We start from the raw sequence: 5,976 nt of genomic DNA on the forward strand, positions 1-5,976 counted from the left end.
CACTTGCTGTGGATGCACCTGTCCATAACGACTTCATAAGATTAATACCTCCGAACCTATTGTTCAGTTGGGTAGGGACTGTACATGGAACGTAGCAGCATTGTACCTTGCCATGGTCAGTTAGCTTCATTATCTGTTACCTTGGTTACAAACTAATTAGCTCAACCTGATTCTATAGTTTCTGTGGCCCCTATCCTATGGTGACATTTCCCCCCTTTGGAAGTTTTGAAATAATCACTTTTCAATACTACCACTCATATTTTCCTATCCTAGACACATTACAGATGTTCTTAAACTTGTAACCGTAGCATCTACACCCCAGTGTGCCTGCTCATGTTTCTCTTTTGCAAGTTCTAACGTAACTTGTGGAATTACTATGACCTGATATTACCTGGTGTCACCCACCATCCTTCCACATTCTGAGATGCTTTTAAGCACGTGCTCTGCGAGTTGTTCATCTAGTTTGCTGTATCTTGCTTTGAAATTTGGAATTTTCGTCTGGTTTACTGGTACTAGTGCAAGGATACCTTGTTCTGCAGCCTCCTTTGCAGTTTTATCCGCCAATCGATTACCTATATTTACAGCCATCTGACCGAATTGATGAGCCTTGCAATGCATTACGGCCACTTCCTACGGGCCACTCATCTTCGCAGGAGTTGAAGAACTTCCTCCTTATGTCTTATTGGTGATCCTTGGGCTGATAACAGTCCTCTTTCATTCCAGATAGCTCCATGAGCGTGGATCACACCAAATGCATATTTGGAATCAGTCCATATATTTACTCTTTTCCCTTCTGCTGTCTGTAAAGCCTGCTTTAACGCCACCAGTTCTGCTTTCTGCGCTGATGTATTTGCAGGTAGTGTCCCTCACTCCAATATCTCGGCAGTGGTGACAACAGCATACCCAGCCATTCGCCTCCCTTCTTGCACAAAACTGCTTCCATCCGTAAAGAGTTCCAGATGAGGATCCTTCAAAGGTTCGTCCTTCAGGTCCGGTCTGCTGGAATGAACTTGTTCAATGGTCAGCAGGCAATCACGTTCCAATTTCTCGGTAGGATTTTCTGTTGACAGGCACATTGCCGGCTTTACAATTGCTGTGGTTTTTAATTCCACATCATCTTGTTCCAATAGGACAACCTGGTATTTCAACATTCTGCTAGGGGATGACCCCCCCTTTTGTTCTATGACAGTTATTACCATATGCGGTACATATACCACTATCTTTTGGCCCATAGTCAATTTTTGAGCTTCCTGAATCAGCAGCACCGTTGCTGCCATGGCACGCAAACATGCCGGCCATCCTTCACTCATGGTGTCGAGTTGTTTGGAGAAGTACCCCTCCAGTCGCTTCCAGGATCCCAGCTGTTGCGCCAGCACTCCAAGGGCCAGATGTTGCCTTTCGTGCACAAACAGCTCAAAAGGTTTGGTTAGATCAGGTAAACCCAAGGCAGGGGCCATCATTAATGCCTTTTTGAGTTCTTTAAATGATTTGTGGCATTCAGGTGTCCAAATGAAGTATTGGTCTTTGGATTTCTTCGGGGCTTCATATAGGGGTTTCACATACAGTCCATAATTTAGAAGCCAGAGTCAACACCACCCCATTATTCCCAGAAAGGCTCTCAGTTCCTTTGGACTGTTAGGTTCAGGGATCTGACAAATGGCTGCTTGTCTTTTGTTTCCCAATTGTCTCTGTCCCTGAGATATCTCAAATCCCAAATAAATCACTGCTTCTTTCCCTGTCTGGGCCTTGTTTCTGGAGACTCTATATCCTCCTTGGCCCAGGAAATGCAATAAACTGATGGTCATTTCAAAAACATGTTTCTTTGCTTTCTGCTGCTATCAGGATGTCATCCACATAGTGTAATAATATACCTTCTCCTTGATTCTGTTTCTTCCACGTTTCTAACTCTTTTGCCAATTAGTTTCCAAATATTGTGGGGCTATTGTGAAATCCTTGCGGAAGTACAGTCCACGTTAGTTGCGTTTTTCGTCCTGGAGCAGGACTTCCCCATTCAAAAGCAAATATGCTTTGACTTTCTGTATCCAGAAGGATGCAAAAGAAGGCATCCTTTAAACCCAGTACAGTAAAGCATTTATGGTCTTCCTTCAAAGATGTCAGTAAAGTGTATGGATTGGCCACTACTGGGTGTATATCTTGAACTATTTGTACAAAAATTTTCCCAGCGTAAATTTTAACAGTTTCAGGAAAGGCCAGTTCTCTTTTCGCCCCGTCGCACCAACACCCTCTGCTGATTTATGGCTGAGTTTTGCTTTACGCGTTTATTATTCTCAGTCAAGATTGCCAGAATTTTTCCATCCCTTTGCATTTGTCTGACTTCTTTTTCTTTTTCTCTGTTGTTCTACACAGTCTGGGCTACTTCAAGCATTTTACCTAAGTCTCTGGACTCAGCCCCTTCCAGTTTCTGGAGTCTTTTCTAGGGCTGATTGTCCCATAAATATAGAGGCCAATTGTATAGCTTCTTCCATGGTGGCTTTTTTTGTTTGCTTGTGGTTTTGTTTGTGGGTTTTTGGTATGTTTTTTTTTCCTCCTCTGCGTCCAAATTAGTGTATTTTCTAGCAGTCACCTTTAGTCTTTCCATAAAGGCTGAAGGGAACGCATTTAATTCTTGTCTTACTTCATAAAGTTTGGACCAATTACTTGCTTTCGGCATTGCATGTCTAACACCAGACAAAATCCACTTCTGATATCTAGTCAGCATCCCTCTGGGCCCCAGTTGATTAGGGTCCCACTCATGATTTGTGGATGGAAAATTCTGGTCTGCTGTCCCCTGTATAATGCCATTAGCATGGGCTTCCTCTACTTGTTTTCTGGCTGTATTTAACACCATTTTCTTTTCCATGTCTTCCAACAAAATATGCAATATTACTTGCAGATCCTCCCAGTCGGGGTTTGGGGTTCTGATTATTGTTTCAACTACTTTGGCAACTCTTTCGGGATCATCCGGATAAGTGCCTGCAGTGTCTTTCCATGCTCTCAAATCAGTTATTGAGAAGGGAACTTTTCCCATTACCGGACCCTCGTTACCAACTGCCTGTCAAAGAGGGGCCTGGAGGGGAGTTAATCCGTCTCCTCCCCCTCTTTCCTTTGTCCTCCCAGCAACCGGGCTGAATCCTTCTGCCTCCCCTTCCACAGGAGGGGCAGAAGCCCTCTGCCCTGTCACCCTGACCATTAATTAAGGAAGATCTTAAGGAAGATCGGACACCGTACAGACCCCTGGGAGACGCTGCTAGTTACCAGCCTCGCAATAGACTTGGCGCCCCTGAGCAGCACCCTCTGGGCCTGGCTGTTCAGCTTCTTTCAGTCCCCCTTGCTGTCGGCTCATCCAGCCCGTTTCTGTTCAAGTGGCTTGAACTCCATCTTGAAAACAAAGAGATGGCAGCATGGACATGTGCAAGCACATTGCTTTCAAAATCCCGTAACATAAACCTCCCACACTGGGTATGGCCACCAATTGCCCCAAAACCTCCAGAGAAGAAAACACCCCATGAATTACATACGCAAGGCCAACAAGTGTTTTTATTTTGGGCTTTGGCAAGGCAATCCCAACAGCTGAGCAGGGATTAAAGCTCTTCCTCGAGGGACCCGTGGGCAGGCAGGCCAGGCGGTAGAGCTGTCCGAGTCTCTGGAAGGTCTCTCCGAGCTCTTTGTGGCCAGAGGCAGCACTGGGAGGAGGGACAGGCTGGGCCGCTGGTGCCCTTTGTGCAGCTTGGTCCCTGCTGGTGGCAGTTCTGGTGCTTCCTGGCTTCCTCTTCCTCCTCCCCCTTTTTCTTCTCCCGCTCCTCTTCTCTGGCACAGCAGAAGAAAGATGCTGTGCTCCTTCACCCAGGATCACGATATGCCCCCATCACCACAGCAGCGCCTTGAGTGTGTGTGACACGCGTCTCCGGGACACTGAAATGCTCCTCCTCCCTGCTCAGGGTTCATCCTACGTGGTGTCCACAAATCGGCTGCGGAGAGCGTAGCCCTGTCGCAGGGATCTGCTCTGCTCCCTCTTCCTGGGCATGGTTTGCTGCTGAGCAGCCCTGGGTGCGGAAGGGACCTGGGATCTGGCGTTGGAGGGCCTGGGAGCTGTGACTAGGTGTGGGATTGGAGGGCCAGGTCTCCTCCTCCTCCCTGCTGAGAGGTCTGAGTTTGTGGTGTCCGCGAACCAGCTTTGGAGTTCATCGCCCCGCAGCGGGGATCTGCTCCGCTCCCTCTGCACTGGAACGGATTGCTTTCGAGCAGCATTGGGTGTGGGAGCCTGCCTGGAGCTGGCATTGGAGTGCCCTGAAGCTGCGCCAACATTTGGGGCCTGGTAACAATGTGGAGGACTTGTTCTCCTCCTCCTCGCAGCTGAGCGGTCATAGTCCGTGGTGTCCACAGGCCAGCTGCGGAGATCATTGCCCCACTGTGGGGATCTGCTCCGGGCCCTCTCCCTGGCACCATTCCTCTCGCAGCGGGAAGAAGGTCCAAATCCGTGCTTCTCTTTGTTGCTGTCTTCTTGCACGGGGTGCAGCACAGGCTCAAGTGGTTGACAGCGGACTTGGCACACAGCTTTCCTTCTGGCCACCAGCCTTCTACAGCCGCAGAAGAAGCGATTCAAGCAGAAGCCCACAAAGGAGACAATGCTGCGCCTGCCTGGCCAGATGGGGCACGGCCAGCCTGCAGAGGCCTCCCATGCACCTGCCACGGTGAGCTGGCTGGTGCTGGCTGTTGCGGAGGAGCTGCTGTGCTCTGGAGAGTCCTCCGTGCCCACTGCCACGTCCTGCAAAGAGAGCTGTGAGAAGGTCCTGCCCTTTCCTCCTGACAAGACCAGAACAGTGGGGAACCCCCCAGAAGCTGTGGGAGGGGACAGCTAAGGGCCTCCCAAAGGCTCTCCTGGAGGGCTGCAAAGGCAGAAGGGCCAAAGGCAGACAACTAGGATGGGTCCAGGTGGGAGGCTTTGGGAGGGAGCAGCCTTGCGGCTGTGAAGATCGCTGCAGCGTGCGAGGGAACAGAGAGCAACGCCAAGATGCCAGAAAGAAATCCACTGTCCATCTGGTGCCCTGACCCACCTCCCCAGAGTTACCTTAGTCAAACGGGGTGGATCCCGTGGTCTCACAGGACCCACCTGCTTGCTGCCAGCCACCCACTGCTTGAAGAGGGAAGGGGCATACGATGGCCCCTGTGAGGAAGAAACCCTTTCTCCAATTTTCGAATCAGAGTGCCTGGAGAGAAAAAGAGTGATTTCCGTTTAGGGCTGCTCCTGCAGCCTCCTCTAAGGTTCGGGCACTTTCTTGGAGCAGACTCTACGACAGAGGGAAGACATAACCAAGACTACGAATGGGAAACTGGATTGGGCTCTTCCCAACACGTCTGCCCCTGACGGAGCAAGACCTCGTCTTTATACCCTCTACGGCCTCCATTTCATTGAAACATAGATTGACAGAATGCTTTGGGTTGGAAGGGACCTTGAAGACCGTCTGGTTCCAAGTCCCCTGCCATGGGCAAGGACACCTTCCACTAGATCTGGTCGCTCAACGCCCCATCCAACCCGGCCTGGAACACTTCCAGGGAGGGGGCATCCACAACTTCTCTGGGCAACCTCTTCCAGGGTCTCACCACACCCACCATAAAGAATTTCTTCCCCATATCTAATAGAAATCAAGCTCGTTCAGGTTAAACCCATTACCCCTCGTCTTATTAGTACACTTCCTGAGAAAAAGTCCCTCCCCATCTTTCCTGTAGGCCCCCTTAAAGTCCTCTTGTCTACATTAGCCAGCCTCTGACAGCAGACAAGTAGCACTTTACACCAGGGCAGCAGCCTAAAGCCCAGCAAGGAAAGAGAAGGACTCATGTGGAGTAGTTCTGTTTGACAGCACTGCATGATGCAGGCAGTAATTGTCTCCTGTGACAGAAACACTCAGGAGGATGAGAAGAAACACAGCAAATCCAGGAAAAGGAAACATATTCTGAAAATGATTTGAGTACGGGTTG

This window comes from Balearica regulorum, unplaced genomic scaffold (genome assembly GCF_011004875.1).
Source record: "Balearica regulorum gibbericeps isolate bBalReg1 unplaced genomic scaffold, bBalReg1.pri scaffold_57_arrow_ctg1, whole genome shotgun sequence".
Classification (NCBI taxonomy): Eukaryota; Metazoa; Chordata; class Aves; order Gruiformes; family Gruidae; genus Balearica; species Balearica regulorum.